At 34.1% G+C, this 22,438-nt stretch overlaps 1 protein-coding gene across 2 annotated transcripts in view; it reads left to right on the top strand.

Moving 5' to 3' along the window:
- CNTN5 (contactin 5) overlaps window positions 1-22,438 on the top strand; it is a 1,378,474-nt gene that overhangs the window by 558,046 nt on the left and 797,990 nt on the right. The gene's annotated exons all lie outside the window — the stretch shown is intronic.

The following is a 22,438-nucleotide window of genomic DNA, read 5'->3' as shown; positions in this document are numbered from 1 at the left end:
GAAAAGAATATGCAGAAGTGCCCCATTCACAGATGACATGATTGTGCATGTAGAAAAATCTCCAACAGTGTACTCCTCAAATTCTTAGAATTAACAAGTGAGTTCATCAAAGTCACAGGATGTAAGATTAATTACACTTCTATATACTTAAAATGAATATGTGGAAACCAAAATTAAAAACACAAGGCCATTTACAGTGGCTAAAAAATGAAACACTTACTTATAACTAACAAAATGTGTTAGGATTTGTATGCTGAAAATTTTGTCATATGATGAAAGACACCGAGGAAGAAATCAAAGAAAACATAAATAAAAGGGACATGCCATGATTATTGTGCATACAACTCTAGACACATACACAAAGGCACACATACAAATGACAGCACGTACAGTGATGAAATCAGAATAAGCTCTGTAGATTGTACCAACACCAAGTTCGTGGTGTTTATTCTATTCTGTAGCTATCTAAGATGCTAACATTGAAGAGAGGTAAAAGTTTCACAGGACCTTCCTGTACAGTTTTTTGCAACTACCTATGAATTATAACTATCTCAAAATAAATAATATACTACAACCAATTGTAATATATGATATGCCACTTACTTTAGATTATGAAATTAAGCAATTTGTTTAATTTTTCCCTTTCTGAATTTCTTTACTTCACATAAATGAAAACTCAGTTTAAGGATGTTTTCCTCAAGCAATGAAGTGGTATCTTGTTAGTGAAAGAAAAAATCTTGATTTAATGCATTAAAGGATTTGGAATAGCCTAGAATAGCATAAGTGTCTCAAATGCAAACTAAGGCTATTATATTAATTCCATGAAAAAGTTACAGTTACATAACCTGATCTTACACTTTCCAGTTCTCTCAGTTACCAGATTATGGTAACCCATTTTTATTCATTTGACTGAAACTGAAATGATGATGGCTCTTGGGACCTCTGTCAGATGGCATGCTGTTCTGAATATCATAGTCCTGGCAAGTTCAAGGCACATGTATAAATTCTCATCTGAATTATTTGGTGGTGAGGAGTAGAATTAATTGAAGTACATCTCTTCCTTAATAACTTACCTGTATCTGCAACTCTATGAATTAATCTTGAATGCTTGATTCTGAAACAAAAAATTGAAAATTAACAATTTTCAATGATATTTAACAGATTAAGAGAAACAATGTGGGGAAATTACAATGTCCATTGTGGATTTTCAGGTTTTTTTTTTATCTGTGATGTTGCAAAGAACTTAACAAAATCAAGTAACTTGCTGAAAGTCAATAAAGACTGGTGCCATCATAATACAAACTGAAGAGGCTAAGGCAGAGAGAGGCAGTTTATCAGGCACATAGTTTTGCCCAGAATTTAGTTTTTCCTATTTGTTTTTTACTAGTCTCAATTGACTTGATCATATTACCTCTCAGTACTTACTGTTTGGAGAAAAAAAAAAATTGATAGTAGTCATTTGGATTAAAGTTTGGGATATAAAACATCCCACTGCACACCCCCATAGTCTCTCCTTTCATTTCTCATTTTTTTACAACTCCTTTGTCAACAACATAGAAAACCACACTTACAGGTCCTTGTCATACTACTATAAAGTTCCACCAAAGGAGCTACCTAATATTTTATAACAACACCATATAAATATATGGACTTGTTCTCAAGTTTTTGTCTGTTTCTCTTCTTGGTGTAGTACTTTTTTGTGTCTTTTACCATTCCTGTTTTCCGTGGCTTTAGCAAATTTAAATATTTCAGGAAAAAGGGTTTATTTAATATGGAAATGAAGAAAAAATGTATATGATTCCTGTGAGAATGGATATTAGCAATTTCAAACATTGTCTTGGAACTATCTACTCTTCCAAATTTAACCATGTCCCTACAACAAGACATTGTCTAAATGCATTTTAGCCCTATGGTATTAACTGCCAGATGAAGATAATGATTCAAAATGACAAATTTCTGGGGAGATATAGGTTAAATTTTAGGTAAATCATGAAAAACCCAATTTACCCAAGATGAAGAGAACACAATGACTCTAATTTTAACTGTCTTCAAAAGATTCTGGACTTCTGAAGAAAATAGCAGAGTAAGATGATGCTAGGCTCACCTTACCCCATGGATATAACTAGACAACACTCACATCAGTGTAAATAACCCAGAGAATTACCTAAAGACTGGCAAAATAAACTCCACAACTAAATGTAGAGAGGCCACACTGAAGAGAGTTGGAAGGGTGGAGACATGGTCAGGAACTAAATGGACTCCTCAGACTGTCCATGGGAGAGAGGCACACTGCAGGCATTGAGAGGGGAGACCCCCATACCAAGAAACCTGCACAGGGAAGACAAATTTTCATAATATATGGCTTTGAAAATCAGAGGAGCTGAATTTTGTGAGTTCTTACAACTAGCAGGACTTAAAATGTGGAATTAAAAAAAATCAGTTGGCTTTTCTCTGAGATAGCTAGGAGGGCAAGAGGAAACTGAGTCCCTGCCATTAAAAAGATAGCAGAATAAACAGCCCACAGAGATAGAAGCATATCTCTGCAGCATAGAAGCAGCAGTTTGAAATGTGCCTAGGGCATATGAGAGGGAGAGTTATTTACTAATCTCAAAGCATGTTCTGAGGGACAGAAACCCCAGGGACATTCCTTCAGGGTTAAAGGAACTTAAAGGGGCCATTGTCCATCTCAGCTCCCCAGTGTAAACCTAGGATCACCTGTGGAACTCTCTAAGTAACTTGTTAACACTGCTGCTCTGGTCCCCTCCCCCACCAATGCTGTGCTTCCACCAATCTACCCCTTTGGATAGCCTGCCTCAGTCCCAGACAGGGACATAAAAAGCTTGCTAGCACCATTGCCCCATCACAATGCCTTCCCCAACTGTACTTTGGGGAGCTGCCCTAATAGGCTTTTGGCCAGGGCCCATACAGGGCAATTCCACAAGCCTGGCAGTGTGCAAGCAGTCCCTATAGTTCCCAGAACCATTCCAAAATGACTTTCTCCAGAGAGAGGGAAAGAAAATCACACCCAGAAGTCAGACAGAGACGTAGCAGTGGACTGGATGCAGACAGTTGGTCTGACCACAGGTATCACCCACCAAGGAAAACTCTAGGGACACAAAGGAAAATCACCCTGCAGTTTTGTGCTACTGTATCTCTGCTCTGACTCAACCTAAGCTCCAGGCATCTCAAGACTAGCCCACTAAGCCACAGGGACCAAAAACTGTCCACAACAGGAAAAGAGAACCTCTACAGACAACTGGACTAAAAGGCTCACCACAAGAGAAGGGTGGATACATCAGGTATAGGAGACAACCCTGAAGTATCAAGTTCTGTTGAACAAGGGACACTGCACACTAGGGCTATAGGACCTCTTCTTCACAAGACCATTACTTTCAAGTGCAGGAGACATAGATGTCTTTCCTAGTAAAGAGAAACAGACACAGAGAGTTAGAGAAAATGAGGAGACAGAGGAATATGTCCTAAATGAAATAAAGGACAAAATTACAAGGAACATAATAAGCAAACAGGAGACAAGTAATAGAGATGACAGAAAATTTAAGATTTAAGTAATATTCATAAAGCTACACACTGAACTTAAAAAAAGAGTGGAAATCATCAATGAGACCCTTAGCAATGAGATAAAAAAGGAGAAATCAGAAATGAAGAACACAATCAATGAAATTAAAAATACCTAGATGGGGACACCTTGGTGGCTCAGTTGTTGAACATCCCACTTTTGATTTCAGCTCAGGTAGTGATGTCATGACTCATGAGACTGACCTCCATGTCCAGCTCTGTGCTGACAGTGCAGAGTCTGCTGGGGATTCTCCGTCTCCCTCTCTCCCTGCCCTTCTCCTGCTCATGTGCTCTCTCATTCTTTCTCAATATAAATTAACATACATACATACATACATACATAACAAGCCTAGATGGAGTAAATACTAGATTAGTCAAAGCAGAGAATAAATCAGTAACCTGGAGAAAAAAAAATGCAAAATGAGGGGCACCTGGTTGGCTCAGTTAGTTAAGCAACCAGACCTTGATTTCACCTCAGGTCATGATCTGAGTTTCATGAGTTCCAGCCCCACATCATACTGCACTGAAAGCATGGGGCCTGCTTGAGATTCTCCCTCTCTCTTTGCCCTTCACCCCAATTATACTCTCTCTGTATCAAAATAAATAAATAAACTTAAAACAAAATTTAAATGTAGAATGAGAATAGACTGAGGGAACTCAGCAACACCATCAGATGTAATAACACTCACAATATAGGATTTCAGAAGAAGAAGAAAAAGAAAAGGGAGCAGAAAATGTATTTGAAGAAATAATAGCTGAGCACTTCCCTAACCTGAGAAATAAAGAAGAAATCCAGATTCAGAAGACACAGAGATCCCCAACAAAATCAACCCATGGAGGTCCACACCAAAACACATAGTAATTAAAACGGAAAAAAAAAATAATGGTAAAGAGAGAATTTTAAAAGCAGCAAGAGAAAATAAAACAGTTACACCCAATGAAAATTCATAAGGCTATTAGCATATTTTTCAGGAGAAACTTTGCAGGCTAGAAGGGAGTGGCATGATATATTCAAACTGCTTAAAGGGAAAAATCTGCAACCTAGATTAGTCTATCTAGCAAGGCTATCATTCAGAATAGAAGGAGAAATTAAGAGTTTCCCAGAAAAACTAAAACTAAAGGAGTTGTGATCAATAAACAGCCCTACAAGAAATGTTATAGGGGACCCTTTGAGTTGAAAAGAAAGACCATAAGCAAGAGTAAGGAAAATAGGAAGCACAAAAGTAGTAAAAATAAGTATATCTGTAAAAATCAATCAAGGTATCCAAAATAAAAATATGTAAAGTATTACACCATATACCAAAAATGTGTGCAGCAGAGGAGTAAAGAATGGTTTCAAACTCAAGTGACTATCAACTTTATATAAACTGCTATATGCAGAAGATGATATATACAAACCAAATGGTAACCAAAAATCAAATACCAGTAATAGATATGCAAAAAAGTGAAAGGAATCTAAATATATCACTAAAGAAGGTCAACTAATGTAAGTGAAGAGAGCAAGGAAAGAAAGGAATAGAGAAGAATTACAAAACAACCATAAAAAGTAATAAAATGGCAATAAATACATACCTATCAATAGTTACTCTGTATTTAAATGGACTATATGCTCCATTCAAAAGATATAAGGTGATGGAATATTAAAAAGAATAAAAAGACCCATGTATATGCTGCCTAAAACAGACTCATTTCAGACCTAAAGACACATACACAGTGAAAGTGAAGGGATACAGAAACATCTATCATGCAAATGGATGTGAAAAGAAACCTGGGTAGCAGCACTTATATGAGACAAAATAGACTTTAAAACAAAGACTGTAACAAGAGTCAAAGAAGGATACTATATAATCATTCAGAGGACAATCCAACAAGGTATATATAAAAATTATAAATATTTATGCACCCATTACAAGGACACCCAAATACTTAATGCAGTTAAGTATCCTACTTATATCGATGGACAGATCATCCAAACAGAAAATCAACAAAGAAAGTGTGGCTTTGAATGAGACACTGGACCAGATGTATTTAACAAATGTATTCAGAACATTCCATTCTAAAACAGCAGAATACACATTCTTTTCAAGTTCACATATAACATTCTCCAGAAGAGACCACATATTAGCCCACAAAACAAGTCACAACAAATTAAAAAAAAAAAAAAGAAATCAAAATAATTCCATGCTTCTTTCTGACAATAATGCTATGAAACTAGAAATCGATCTCAAGAATATATCTGGGAAGAGCATAAATACATGGAGGTTAAATAATGTGTTACTAAACAATAAATGGATCAACCAAGAAATCAATGAGGAATAAAAAAAAAATACATGGAGACAAATGAAAATGAAACCAAACTGTCCAAAATCTTTGATATGTGGTGAAAGTGATTCTAAGAGGGAATTTTATAGGAATATAGGCCTACCTCAAAAAGCAATACACAACCTAACCTTACACCTTAAGGAACCAGAAAAAAAGAAAAAGAACAACAACAAAACCCAAAACTAGTAGAATAAAGGAACTAATAAAGATTAAAACAGAAATTGTGGCACCTGGGTGACTCAGTCAATCATCTGACTTTGACTCAGGTCATAATCTTGCAGTTTGTGAGTTTGAGCCCTGCGTTGGGCTCTCTGCTGTCAATGCAGAACCTGCTTTGGATCCTCTGTCTCCCTCTCTCTCTCTGCCTCTCTCCGTCTCCCATGCACGTTCTTTCTCCCTCTATTTCTCTCTCAAAAATAAATAAACATTTAACAAAAAAGATTAGAGCAGAAATAAACCAAATGGAAACTAAAAATGCAAATAGAACAGATCACTGAAACAAGGAGCTGGTACTTTGAAAAGATTAACAAAATTGAAAACCTTTGGCCAGACTCATCAAAAAGAGAGAGAGAGAGAGAGAGAGAGAGAGAGAGAGAGAGAATTAAAATAAACAAAATTCAAAAGGAAAGGGGAGAAATAACAATTCACACCACAGAAATACAGAGGATTTTTAGAGAATATTATGAAAAGTTATATGCCAACAAATTGGAGAGCCTAGAAGATATGGATAAATTTCTAGAAACATGTAACCTGCCAAAATAGAATCAGGAAGAAATAGGAAATTTGAACAGACCAATTACCAACAATAAAATTAAATATGTAATCAAAAAAACTTTGAACAAACAAAATTCCAAGAGGAGATGGCCTCACTGGTGAATTCTATTAAATAATCAAAGAAGTATTAATATCTATTTTTCTCAAACTATAACCAAAAAAATAGAAGAGGAAGGAAAACTTCCAAATTTATTTTGCAAGGCACGATTTATTCTGGTACCCAAACCAGATAAACACAGTACGAAAATAATATAACTATCGGCCAATATCTCTGATGAACATAGATGCAAAAATCCTCAACAAAATATTATCAAGGGTACCTGGGAGGCTCAGTCGTTAAGCATCTGACATTGTTGGCTCAGGTCACTATCTCAAGGTTCATGAGTTCAAAGTCCACATTGGGTGAGCTGAAGCCCTGCTTCTGGTAAAACAGGAGCCCTGCTTTGGTTAAAAACATGAGCCCTGATTCAGATCAGCCCCATTTCTCTCTCTCGCTCTCTGTCTCTCTCTCTCTCTCTTGCTCTTTCTCTATCTCTCTCTTTCTTCTGTTCTTCCTCTGTCTCTCCTGGGATTCTCTCTTTCTCTGCCCCTCACTCACTTGCACTCTCTCTCTCTCTAAAAAAAAAATATAAAAAGGTATCCAACAATACATTTAAGAAAACCATTCGCCACAATCAAGTGGAATTTATTCTTGGGATGCCAAAGTGAGTCAATATTCACAAATCAATCAATGTGATCCATCACAACAACAAGACAAAGAATAAAATCCATATGATCACATCAATAGAAGGAGTACAACATCCATTCATGATAAAAATTCTCAACAATGTATAGTTAGGGGGAACATACCTCAGCATAATAAAGGCCTTATACGAAAAACCCACAGCTGACATCATAGTCAATAGCAAAAAAAACAAAAAAATGAGTTTTTTTCCTCTAAAGTCAGGGATATCCACTCTCATCACTTTTATATTACATAGTACTGAAGTCATAGACATAACCATCAGACAACAAAAAGAAATGAAATGCATCCAAATTGGTAAGGAAGAAGTAAAAAACTTACACCATTTGCAGATGTCATGATACTACAATAGAAAACCCAAAAGAATCCACCAAGAAAGTACTAGAACTGATAAATGAATTCAGTAAAGTCACAGGATACAAAATCAATGTACAGAAATCGATTGCATTTCTATTAATGAATAATGAAGGAGTGCAAAGAGAAATTAAGAAAATAATCCCATTTAAAATTGAAGCAAAAATAATATAATAATTAGGAATAAAAATAACCAAAGAGGTGAAAGACGTGTACAATGTAAGCAATAAAACAAAATCTAATCATGGATTAGAAAAACAAATGTTAAAATAACCATACTACCCAAAGCAAGTTACAGATGTAATGCAATCCTTATCAAAATGCCAACAGCATTTTTCACAGAATTAGAACAAATGATCCTAAAATTTGTATGGAACCAGAATAGACCCAGAATAGCCAAAACAATGTTGAAAAAGAAAAATATAACTGGAGGTATTACAATTCTGGACTTCAAGTCATACTGCAAAGCTGTAGTAATCAAACATGGTACTGGCACAAAAATAGACACATCAATCAATGGAGCAGATTAGAGAACCCAGAAACAAACCCCCAATAGTTTGGTCAATTAATATTCCAGAAAAGAAGCAGAATATACATTGGGAAAAGGTATTGTCAACAAATTGTGTTGGGAAAAATGGAAAGCTAGATGCATTACAGTATACAAAAATATAAAATAAGGGGCGCCTGGGTGGCGCAGTCGGTTAAGCGTCCGACTTCAGCCAGGTCACGATCTCACGGTCCGTGAGTTCGAGCCCCGCATCGGGCTCTGGGCTGATGGCTCATGATGGCTCAGAGCCCGGAGCCTGTTTCCGATTCTGTGTCTCCCTCTCTCTCTCTCTGCCCCTCCCCCGTTCATGCTCTGCCTCTCTCTGTCCCAAAAATAAATAAACGTTGAAAAAAAAAAATTAAAAAAAAAAATATATATATAAAATAAAAATGGATTAAAGACCTAAATGTGAGACCTGAAACTATAGAAATCCAGAAGAAAATACAGGAAGCAATTTCTCTGACATCAGCCATAGCAACATCTGTCTACATATGTCTCCTGAGGCAAGGGAAATCAAAGGAAAAATAAACTATTGGGATTTCATTAAAACAAAAAGCTTTTGCACAGTGAAGAGAACAATCATAAAAACTAAAAGGCAAACTACTGAGTGGAGAAGATGTTTGAAAATGACATATCTGATAAAGGGTTAGTATCTGAAATATATGAAAAACTTATCCAACTCAATACACACACAATAAAACAAATAATCCAATTTAAAAATGATTAGAAGACACGAACAGACATGTCTCTAAGACATACAGATGGTCAACAGACACATGTAAAGATGCTTAACAACACTCATCATGAAAGAAATCTAAATCAAAACTACAATGAAATATCACCTCACACTTGTCAGAATGGCCAATATCAAAAACTCAAGAAACAGTAGTGTTGGCAAGAATGTGGAGAAAAAGAAATCCTCGTGCACTGTTGCTAGGAATATAAACCGGTACGGCAACTGTAGAAGTTGGTATGGAGGTTCCTCAAAAAGTTAAAAATAAAACTACCATATGATCTACTAATCACTATACTGGGTATTTACCCAAAGAATACAAAACACTAATTTGAAAATATATATGAATCCCTATCTTTATTGCATCGTTATTTGCAACAGCCAAATTATGGAAGAGCACAAATGTCCATTCACAGATAAATGGATAAAGAAAATGTGGTATGTGTATACAATGGAACGTTATTCAGTCATTAAAAAAAAGGAATGAGATCTTGCCATTTTCAATGATGTGAATTGAGCTAGAATGTATTGATGTAAGTGAAATAAGTCAGTCAGAGAAATACAAATACCATACAATTTCATTTGTATGTGGAACTTCATAAACAGGGACACCTGGGTGGCTCATTTGGTTGAGCATATGACTCTTCATTTTAGCTCAGGCCATGATCCCATGGTTTGCTGAGAGCACAGAGCTTACTTGGGATCCTTTATTGCCAGGGCTTTCTGCCTCTCCCCTGTGCACATTCTCTTTCTCTCTCTCTCTCTCTCTCTCTCTCTCTCTCTCTCTCTCTCTCTCTTTCTCTCTCTCTCTCTCTCTCTCTCTCTCTCTGTCAAAATAAATAAATAAACTTTGTGGGAAAAAAAGAAAAAACAAACGAACAAAGTTAAAGAGAGAGAGAGAGAGAGAGAGATAAACCATGAAACAGACTCTTCACTATAGAGAAGAAACTTAATGGTTACCAGAGGGAAGGTGGTTGGGGGATGGGTTAAATAGGTGATGGGGATGAAGGAGTGCACTTATGATGAGCACTGGGTGATGTGTGGAATTGTTGAATCACTTCATTGTACACCTGAAACTAATAAAACACTGTATGTTAGCTACACTATAATTAAAATTAAAAAAAAAAAACTTAACGGATTCTTGTTTCCATATTTGAATTAATTAAAAGAAAATTGAATATCAGGATTAATATGAATTCCATCTTTCTTGTTAGAGATCATGAGTCTAAAATCTTATTAATATCACATATGATACAAAAGAAATCTCTGGGACTCAAAATCCTTTGGTTTTCCTACGTGTTTTCTTGTATTGTTCTACCTGTTGAGCTGTTGGAAGTCCCTCTGACACTAAATTTAATTCATCAGAAAACAAATATATTCTCATCTTGAATTTTTACTACCTCTTACTGTTCAGTATATAAGAAATATGTACCTGAAATTATACATATAAAACTCTTTTACACAGAATTTAATTTACTTGCTCATGTGGAACCCTGGACACATGCCCTCATTGGTTTGTTTTCCAGAATGCAATAAGCCACGTGTCCTTTTTCATTATTTACACATATTGCCCTTCACTGAGACCCTCTTATTGCAAGAAACCAGGCTTAATGTCACAAGTCATTCCTCTCTTTCAGAAGAATCTTTCCTAAAACATGTGAAAATGTCTTCTTAATTCTCCATGTCTCAATGTAGAATATTTTCTCATCAGTAGAAAATGGTAAAGGCAGTTTGCAGATATTGTTTAGCTCTCTACACCAGGGATCAGCTGGAAGGAAAGCTAATCCTGATGCTGACAGTGAGGTATGTGAGGTGTTAGGCAAGCCCATCACTTTTTATATGTTTGCCAATCTGTAAAAAATGGAGAGTTGCATGTTTCTATTTAATTTTTTAAGTTTATTTATTTATTTTGAGAGAGAGAGAGAGAGAGAGAGAGAGAATCCCAATTAGGCTCCCTGCTGTCAGCACACAGCCAAGGTGGGGCTGGATTTCAGAAACATGAGACCATGACCTGAGCTGAAATCACAAGTCAGATGCTTAACCAACTGAGCCACCCAGGTGTCACTCTGTGTATGTTATATGGCAAAATTAAACATTACTGAAAAATATCTGAGAACATTAGAAATTGATTTTTATTGTAGGAATAATTTATTTGTATTATTATGATGTATATAAAAAAATCAAGCTCCTTTCTCGGGCCCATGTATCCTTTAAAATCTAAATATATGCAATTCACAGACTGGATTTCCTATTTCTCCCATCTGGGCATTGGCTTGCAGCCATGCTGGCACCTTGCAGCTTGGATACTCCAAATCCATTCTTGAATTACGATTTTGCATTTGCCTTTAATCAGGAAATTTAATAATTTGTTTTATTTGTTTCACAACTAGGTATTTTCAAATAACGAATTTTATTCTGATGGATGAGAGAGTGAGCATTTTTTAGAAGATATACAATATGGAGTAGGTTTGTAGATTAGGTTTGATATTTCATGTATCTGGGCTCCAAACTCTTTGAGGTGGAACAGTAGATGTGACAACATGCATAGTTCGAATCAAAATCTGATGAGTCTCTAAAGTTAGACTAAAAATTAGATTTCTGTTTTATAGGACATGCCGGAAGTTCTGTATGTGTTATATTCTGTGTAAAAAAGTTTTAAATATATAATTTCTTTTCATCACCAAAAAGTGGGCAGTGGTAAATATTTATGATGAATAGATTTGTTTTCCAACAAATTTCTATTTATTCATCAGTTAACCTAGGAAAACATAGATATTTTATAAAAATTTAAATTTAATATCTTTCTGAATATATATGAACTGTTAAACTATTTAATTTCAGTCACTTATTTCCTTATATATTTGCTACTAGTTTCATATATTTTAACTGTATATTAGCTTTACTTTTTACCATTCAAGATACGATTATTATAGTTTTATTAACAATGTTTTTTTTATTTCGAACTTTTTCTTCCAGTTTTACTGAGAAATAATTGATATATTCCACTGTATAAGTTTAAGATACAGCATAATGGTTTGAATTGCATATATTGTGAAATAATTACCACAATATGTTAAGCTAAAAATAAAAGAAAAAGAAAATAATTTTCCTTTTGAAGATAATTCTCAAATTAACTCTCTTAACTTTTCTATATACCATACATCAGTGTTAACTTTAGTAACCATGATGTACAAACACCCCTAGTAGTTATTTATCATATAACTAGAAGTTTGTACCATTGACCACCTTCCTCCAATTTCTCCTTCCCCCATCCTCCACCTGTGGTAACCATAAGTCTGATCTCTTTTTCTATGAGTTTTTTTGCTGTTTGTTCTTTTTTTTCTTAGATTCCATACATGAGGCTATACAGTATTTGTCTTTCTCCGACTTATTTCACTTAGCATTAATGCCTTCCATCAATGTTGTAAGATTTCCTCATTTTTATGGTCAAATGGTACTTCATTGTGTATATATATCACATTTCCTTCTTCTATTCATCTATTGATGGACACTAAGATTGTTTCTACGTCTTGGCTATCATAAATAATGCTGCTATGAACATGAGGGTGCAGATATCTTTCCTTTTTGAGTTAGTGTTTTTGTTTCTGTTGTATATATTCCCAGAAGTGAAATTTCTGCCTCATGAGATAGTTGTATTTTCATTTTTTGAAAGGTGCTTACTATTTTTCATAGTAGCTATATTAATTAACAGTCCCACCAACAGTGAATAAAGGTTCCCTTTTCTTCACATCCATGCCAGAATTTGATCTTTCTTGTCTTTTTCAGGATGGTCATTCTAAAAGGTGTAAGATGATATCTTAGTGTAGTTTTAATTTTCATTTCCCAAATGACAAGTGAATGCTGAGCATCTTTTCATGTAGCTGTTTGTCTCTCATATATCTTCTTTGGAAAAATGTCTACTCAGATCTTTTGCCCATTTTTTTTTTTTCTTTTTGGCTATTGAGTTGTGTGAGTTCTTTATGTATTTGGATATTAACCACTTATCAGATATATGGTTTGCAAATCTTTTTCCCCATGTTGTAGGTTGTCTTTTCACTTTGTTGATGGTTTCTTTTGCTGTGCAGAGCTTTTTAGTTTGATGTAGTCTCATTTATTTGTTTTTTTATTTTGTTGTTTGTAGTTTAGGTGTGATATTCAAAAAACCATTACTAACATCCATTAAAACAATCTTTTCATAAATTTGCCCTCATACTGTATTTTTCTGTTTATTATTTTTTTCAGACAGTATAGTGTGTTGTTTAAAGTCACGTTCATTGAATGGGGTGCTGGGTCAGTTAAGCATCGGACTTTGGCTCAGGTCATGATCTCACAGTTAGTGAATTGGAGCTCAGAGACTGGCTCTGTGCTGACAGGTCTGAGCCTGGAGCCTCCTTAGAATTCTTTGTCTCCTTCTCTCTCTGCCCCTCCCCCTCTCACACTCTGTCTCTCTCTCTCTCTCAAAAATAAATAAACATTAAAAAAAGTCATAGTCTCTGTACCCATACTGTCTAGATATAAATCTCAAGTTTACTCAACAGCTGTTCAGTCTTAGAAAATTTACCTAACCTCTCTATACCTCATATTTCTCATCTTTAAAATAAGAATATTAGTTTTTTCTCAAAGAGTTATATGTGTTAAATATATCTCCAAAGCAACAATTCCTGGCATATATTAAACATCATGATTCAGCTTTTGTTATGTTCCTTTTTTTTATTTCAGAAATCTCTCTGCAATTATTCTTTTCTTCTATTTTATAATTACTATTTTATAGTATTTTTCTTAGTAAAGATTTATTTTTGACAAACTGTTTTTTCCAAGCTTTATTAAGATAAAATTGACCTCTCAGTTTTTGAATAAGTGTCCCTGAAATAAATTTTCACAAGGTTTATAATTATATATTGACTTATTTTTGCCAGCTCATTATTCCAATATTTTTGAATCCCATTATTGCTATTATTAAGTCACTGAGAGTCTGATTTTCCTACCTGAACAATTAATGCCTTTTTTTCTCTCTGGATGTTGTCTTTGATGGTCAGCATTTTCTTTTTTTTTTTTTTAATTTTTTTTTCAATGTTTATTTATTTTTGGGACAGAGAGAAACAGAGCATGAACGGGGGAGGGGCAGAGAGAGAGGGAGACACAGAATCGGAAAAAGGCTCCAGGCTCTGAGCCATCAACCCAGAGCCCGACGCGGGGCTCCAACTCACGGACCTTGAGATTGTGACCTGGCTGAAGTCCGACGCCTAACCGACTGCGCCACCCAGGCGCCCCGCTTTTTTACTGTCTTTCTGAGAGTTAATATTGGTCAATTTCAGAAGTTTTGGTAAATTTTAACAACTATCTCTCTCTTCATATATTTCTTCATCCCAGTCTCTTCTTCTTTCTGAAAATATGATTATGTATATATAAGATATTCTTAGTATGTCCTCCATTTTGTTTGCCTTCCTTTCACATTTTCCATCCATTTGCTTTTCTGGGCTGCATTCTAAACATTTTTATTTTTTTTTCTTCTTTTTCATAACACAATTCCTTATGTTAAAACAAAATATATATATGTACAATTCGTGCCTGAAAAGTCAAATATCTAAAGTCTTTGCAGGTCTGATTCTGACTTTTATTATTTCTATTGACTATCACTCATAGTGATTTGTTTTCCTGTACATATTATGAATATTGACTATGAGATTTTCTTTTTTGTTATAGCCTCATGGTGTAAAAATAAAATTTTTCTTTTACTATTATGTTGGTGGAGTGTCTTTCTGGAGGGGTGTTTTTAGTTCATCCTATGATTTGGAAACCCTTTGTGCTCCTAGATATATGGAATTTCCTATTTAAATATCCACATTTGTGGGCTCTAGGCTTTAATTTTTGGATCTCATACTCTCAGAGAAGCCATGAACACCAACATAAAGTTCACTGAGATTTGATAAATGACCCAACAGTGAAACTTAGCTTCATTTCTCTGCTTGCTGCTTTTATCTCATTTTGCTCTTCAGTAAGTTTTTCCTCCTGAATTAATTCATTAAGGCAGTTAAAAGTATTTTATACTTTGTATTATTTTAAGAAGGAAGCTTTGTCATGTGTCTAGTTTCCAAATTATCAGAAAGGGAAATCTTCTGTTACCTGGCCATAGGATGGTACTCAAGATCCCAGCAAAAGTCCTGTCAGAATTTACATGGAGGCTAGTGTCAGGTGCAATAAGTTAGGGTTCTGTCTTCACACTTTCCTTATACCAGTCACCAGGTGATAAGAATCATGGAATATTTCTGGCACGAGTTTCTTAGAGTTGTCTTTTTCTCTTTTCTGATTCCCATCTCCATTAAGTGCACCCTGTATTATTACATAGTCTTGAGCTGTATTTTCCTCTACTCTTCTGTTTTAAATAAAATTATAAAGTTGGCTTGAGGTCTCAGATGACTAGTGCTGCTGCTTCTTAAATTGTTACTGTATCCCTTTTCATGAGGCAGGTTCTATTGAAGTCAAAATGAGTTTTTGGATTTAAAAGGATGAGAAAACTAGACCAGAACCATGTTTAACTACACACTATAGAAAATCATACCTCAAAATTTATGTAAACACTATGAACTCCATCTTCTATCTACAACCCATAATCCTTTGTCCAGGAAACAAAAGTGTAATTTATTTTCTTGTGACTCTCAATATCATAACTCACTCTGGTTGTGTTTGAGAGCAAGAAGTCTCTCTTCCTGGCATTGCTGCTTGGTCCTCAAGAGATAAATGATAGCAAACCTAACAAGACCAACACATATACTTTTATTTTTTATTCACTTTTTTCTGCTAGATCTTCTGTTGCATCTTATTATCTGTTGTTTTGTCCAGGTGCCACTTCAAGGACATCTAAAATATAATTCCCCATAAAAGATTCTTAATGTTTTTTTCTTTTTTTCAATGAGTTCTGTCCTGTCCTTGCTCAGCTTAAAAAATGTATATTCCAAGCAAAAGTGCCACTAGCTCAATTTTTGGCAGAGTCATGGTTGATATGGAGAATAAGGTACACAGAAAAATGTATACTTGATTATTTTATTGTTTTACCAAAATGTACATCCAGGTCCCTCATATTGTAGCCCTGTCACATGCCAATTAGAGTAGAAAAACTTTTACTCTACTGTACTACTTTGCCAAGTAACACCCTTTGTTGTGTCTATAAATAAAAATAATTCAGAATAAGTTAGATGCTGACGGTTAAGTAGGCTCATTTCTAGTTTACTCGCTGCTGCTGTGTAAGTTGCATGCTTAACAATATTCAGTTGTATTTACACTGTTTATGGAGGTTGTACTTATTGATGTAATTAGGTAATTAAAATAAACATTATGCAGATTAATGACATATGAGTGCACCAGCAGTGGGAGCATTTGGTTCTATGACAACAAAACAAAAGATTTTTTAAAACCACAAAACCTAATAGTCTTGAACAAACAATAAAATAACTGACTTAGGAAATGTTATAAAAGTGGGTGTGCATGAGGCAACCGTATAAAAATAATAAAAATCTTCAAAGAGGCTGTCATCAAGACACTTCACACATCCTTACACCACTTCGAAAAATTAAAAATTGTATATGATGTATTACAGGCAGGGCTTATGTATAAAAACTCACTATGTTGAGATAAAGAAAAGATTTTGTCCATCAGAATATTCATAATCAGAAGAAAACGTCTCCTTTCTATATAATAAGATTGGCCAGAAATATAAAGTCAAATCATATTACTTAAATTATAATGTTTCAGGTATGCCTGTATGATTTTTTTAAATTATTGTTTTTTTTCTTGTTTTTTTTTTTTTTTTATTTTATTTTTGGGACAGAGAGAGACAGAGCATGAACGGGGAGGGGCAGAGAGAGAGGGAGACACAGAATCGGAAACAGGCTCCAGGCTCCGAGCCGTCAGCCCAGAGCCTGACGCGGGGCTCGAACTCACGGACCGCGAGATCGTGACCTGGCTGAAGTGGGATGCTTAACCGACTGCGCCACCCAGGCGCCCCTAAATTATTGTTTTAAATGAACTTAGTACCAGTCCCAATTATGTCAGATAAGAGGGCTTCTTGAAATTTTTGTAGAGATTGCTATGAAGTTTTGTAAGAGATGATGTAGCTTAAAAGTCAACATTATTCTTACCCCAGTTATGACTTTTACCAGCTGTGTGATGTTGGGCAAGTTTTCTTCATCAATAAAAGGTGTCAAGTTAATTAATAGAGGTTGTGTAGGTAGAGCGCATAGGATAATGTCTAGCACATAGAATTTTATAAGTGGTAGTGGTTGCCATGATTAATTTCTTCTTATGTTACTTTGTGCCAAATAATGTATTTACCAGATATTTCAGTTTATTCAATAATTACTGTTCAAAAATAGCAATTGTATAGCTACTAAAACCAAACCTGTTCTGTTCTATGTGAGGAGTCTACAAAGATACACAAGACAAAACTACTGCTTTTATGTATATCACATCCCACTAGGAGAAAAAGATAATTAAAAATAAAATAAACAAATAGCATAACCTCAGGCACTGATAAATGCAAAGAATAAAAATAAGGCAGGGACAATGCATGGAAAACCAGTGACAGGGCTAACAGGAAGAAGGTTGAGAAGGGACTTCTTATTTAAGGAGAAGAATTAAGAAAAGCCTGAAGAGCAGGGTCTTCAGGGTTTAAGGTTATCTGTTTGGGAAGAACTGATGATGGAGGGGTCCTGGCAAAGGAAACAATGAGTGCTAGGCATATCTGAGAAGCAGCAAGAAAATCAGTGTGGTGGGAATAGAGTCTAGAGTGCTGGAAGATGAAGTCAGAAAGTTAGGCAGGGACTAGACTATATATCATTTTGCAGACTATATAAGGAATTTAGATTTTAAGAATAAACCAGTGAAACAGGGAAATGATATAGCCTAATTTATGTTTTAAAATGTAATTATGTTTTAAAATAGATTGTAAGGGGTCAAACAGTAGGAAATAATTTCTAGAGAACTGGAAAGAGAGATCAACAGGCAATAATAGAAATCTTTCTTTATATACACTCACATATGAACATCAGTCATAAGGCAGTTTAATATATGCATTAAAAAAACTAACTTCTATTCCAATGCCAGCAATTATCCTTTAATCAATTTTATACAACAAATGTTAGTATTTCTTTTTTTTTTTACATTTTATAAATGTTTTTATTTTACTTTTGAGAGAGAGAGTGTGAGTGGGGGAAGGGCAGAGAGAAAGGGAGACACAGAATCTGAAGCAGGCTCCAGGCTCTGAGCTACTAGCACAGAGCCCGACACGGGGCTTGAACTCACAAACTGGGAGAGCATGACCTGAGCAGAAGTCGGATGCTTAACGACTGAGCCACCCAGGCACCACCATGCAACATATGTTAGCATTTCTACTTAAAATTCAACTTAAGATGTTATGCCTTTAAGTAATTATCTACATGATCAACTGTGCAATGCATTTAATATTTATGATTTATAATTTAATACAAAGATCTAATTTTACTTCAATTGCAAATATATGCAATATTCAAGTAAAAATTTGCAAACTAATATGATTTCATTTCACATATTTTTCTTTAACTATCACAGGTGATAATAGTGACTAGTACTAATTGTTACTATCACTAACAGTGATAGTATTTTAAACATTGAAATAAGTTCTTTCAAAAAGTGAGGTTTTTAATGCGTTTTTAATTAATGTGATAATATTCTAAACATTGAAATAAGTTCTCTTAAAATGTGAGGTTTTTTTTAAAAAATGTATCCAATTAGTAGTTTCCCAATTAGAAGTTATTACTTTTCCAATATTTTGATGAACAACACTCTATTCTACAGCTGCCAGTCTCCATTAGGGCATTTCTAAAAATACATCCTGATGTTCTTTAGTAAAATTTATTAACTGATTATAACTTAATCTGGCTTGTAATAGGGATTTAATATACTGTAATCCATAAAATAATGTAGTTTTATATTATTTTATTAATCTGATACAAACATTTTATTCAAGTCATGAAAATAATTGTGTTTTCAAGAAAGGCATATAAAAAGTTTACAAAACTAAAAGACAACAGAATGGAGAAGATATTTGCAAATGACATATCTGATAAATGGTTAGTATCCAAAATATATAAAGAACGTATAGAACTCAACACACACAAAGCAAATAATCCAATTAAAAATGGGCTGAAAACATGAATGGATTTTCTCCAAAGAAGACACAGATGGCCAACAGACACATGAAAAGATGCTCAACGACACTCATCATCAAAGAAATACAAATCAAACTACAATGAGATGTCACCTTACACCTGTCAGAATGGCTAAAATCAACCACGCAAGAAACAGCAAGTCTTGGCAAGGACATAGGAAAAAGGAACCCTCTTGCACTGTTGGTGGGAATGCAAACTGGTGCAGCCACTGTGGAAGACATTATGGAGGTTCCTTAAAAAGTTAAAAATAGAACTACCACATGATGCAGTAATCACAGTACTGGGTATTGACCCATAGAATACGAAATACTAATTGGTAAGGATGTATGCAACACCATGCTTATCACGGTATTACTACAATAGCCAAATTATGGAAGCAGCCCAAGTATCTATAAATATATGAATAGAGACAGACGTGATATTTATATACAATGTGGCATCATTCAGCCATACAAAAGATGAAATCTTGCCATTTTCTACAAAATGGATTGAGCTAGAGAGTATAGTGCTAAGTGAAACAAGTCAGTCCAGAAAAAGCAGATACCATATGATTTCACTCATATGTGGAATTTAAGAAACAAATGAACAAAGGAAGAAAGAGAGAAAAGCCAATAAATAGATTATTAACTATAGAGAACAAACTGATGGGTACTAGAGAGTAAGTGAGGGTGATAGGTGAAATAGGTGATAAGGATTAAAGAGTACACTTACCATGATGAGCACCGAGTAAGGTACACTACATTGCACACCTAAACTAATGTCACTGTATGTTAACTGTAGTGGAATTAAAATAAAAACAATAAAGAAAAGGAAAAAAAAACATTTTCTTAGTATCTATGTTATTAAGGACTGTTGGGATTTTTTCTTTGTTTACCATAAAAAAAAGTTTATATATTTCAGAACCTAAAGATGATTTCTCTTATTTTTATTTGAAAAAAAATAAAAAGAGAGAGAGAGAGAATAAAAAAAAAGAAGGAAAGCAAAACAAATGTCTTTAGATGTCTTAAAAGAATTATTTTTAAAGATCTATGATTTTTTTGTGTTTTAGCCTCATTAAACAAGCATTGATGCTTGAAAATGAACACACACGCACACACACACACACACACAATTTTTATTTGAAGAAATCTTAACATGAAATGGTTTCTTTTAGTAATAAAATCCAGTGTACTATTTTTGAGAATTGAAAAAATATACCTGGAATATATATATGCATCTATATATATAGATGCATCTATATATATAGATGCATCTATATATATATGTATATATTATTTATATATATAGATGCATATATATGGGATATATACGCATATATATGGGATATATACATATTATTCCATAATGGCATGTTGAAAACATGAGTACTCATCCTCAATTCCTAAATGTCGTCTTATCAGAAATTGCTTCTGTGAACCCCTACTAAAGTAGCCCCTTCTATCCCCTCATTGTCCCTTGATGTGTTAATTACATCGTAGTATGGATCACTCTCTGATACTGATTTATTTATTCATGTGCTCGTTGTTAGTCTCCCTGCATTATCCCATTCATTCATTTTTAAGATCAATGTGTTCTTGAAATTTTACTGAAGAACCATCTGTTGTATTTACAACTTCTGCCAATTATATGAATAAATCCCTTTTTTGATAGCTCTATATTAATAATATACTTACAGTATCTTGCTTATTTGGCTCATAGCCTGTGATTAACATCCATGTATATGTGTGCATATGTGTAGGTGTGTGCCCTTGTGTGTCTTTGACATTCACAGCTTACAGCATTTAAGTGCTCCGAAAGCATTTGCATTTGTTGATGAAGAATGTTTAACATAATAGCACACTGTAAATATACGGGGGAAATACCAGTTTGAGAGACAGGGACTGAGTAGAAGCTCATTAAAACAAGTGAAATAAAACTACATTAATATCTCAGAAATAATCTGAGAAAGGCCCATTTCAACACAGATTGAAAATTAGCTGATTCAAATGTGCAGTTCTCATGAATCATAATTGTAGTTCTAGCAACTTTAAGTCTCTCTAATGTTTGTGTGTCAAGTGCTAATTTCCTCCTTTTCCTTTCTGGCAAAAAACCAAAACAGTATAAAAATAATAAAAGCGTTTTAAAATGTAAAAAATTGTGATAAGGTCATTTGTGGTGCTTCAAATTGTCTTTGTTTCTGATGAAAAAAATGAAAAGTATTTTTTTAAGTAGATGACTATAATCAACTATTATTAGGTATTATTAACTTTCTTCTCCACTCATGATATCTAACCATGTAATTCAAATAGAGTATCAAAAATTAGATTTGAACATACAAATGAAATGGGACTAACATTAATCAGGTAAAGGATTCACTAACAGATTTCCCTGTTTGGACATGACTATATCAAATTATTACCTAACTAAAGAGGGGAAATACTTGTCTAATTTTTAAGATGTTTTCTAAAAGATAGAGATAACTTGAACCGTTAAGTCTCTAGGAAGGAACCAGTTTACAAGAAGAAATTGCTATTTAAAAATTATTATTACATTACAATTATTTCAATTTAATCACTTTGGGCTAAGAAGGACACCATTAACTGATACCTGAAAATTCAAAAGTTACTTGTCTATTATAGGAATTTTTAATGTACAATTGTCAAGTTCTTGCAGGAAATTTCATGGTAGAATTTTATGGGTTTTTTTTTAATCTTTATCATATCTTTCAGTACAAATAATAGAACCAAAGGATATTAATGTGCTACACTTGTCATCTTATCAAAATTCCATTAGACAAACAATGTTAAATATTCACAAAAAAATTTCCTTTAGATTCTGACTAGTAAAAGATGCTGAGAGAAATATCTCTTCAAAGGAGGGAACTATAACACAGTGCAGATAATCACAGGAGTTATAAACAAAGGCAGTTGACATTAATAATTAAGTAAAAAATTTTCCTGTGGAGATTTAGATGAGCTACAGGCAGAATGTGTGAAATCACTTGGCTAACTGATCATTAGTTATGTTCTAGACTAGAGGAATATATATTAATATAACTGTTTTTTCTACCCAATTTTTCTATTCCAATAGTTTGTCTAATGTACTAAATAAAGCTATTATACATTCCCTGTGAGGAAAAATCATCCCCATTAGAACCTGATGTTTTTATTATCTGTAGAGGAGTATTCAATATAAATAAATGTGTTAAG

Source organism: Leopardus geoffroyi, chromosome D1 (assembly GCF_018350155.1).
Source record: "Leopardus geoffroyi isolate Oge1 chromosome D1, O.geoffroyi_Oge1_pat1.0, whole genome shotgun sequence".
NCBI lineage: Eukaryota > Metazoa > Chordata > Mammalia > Carnivora > Felidae > Leopardus > Leopardus geoffroyi.
This window is presented reverse-complemented; position numbering and strand designations above follow the sequence as displayed.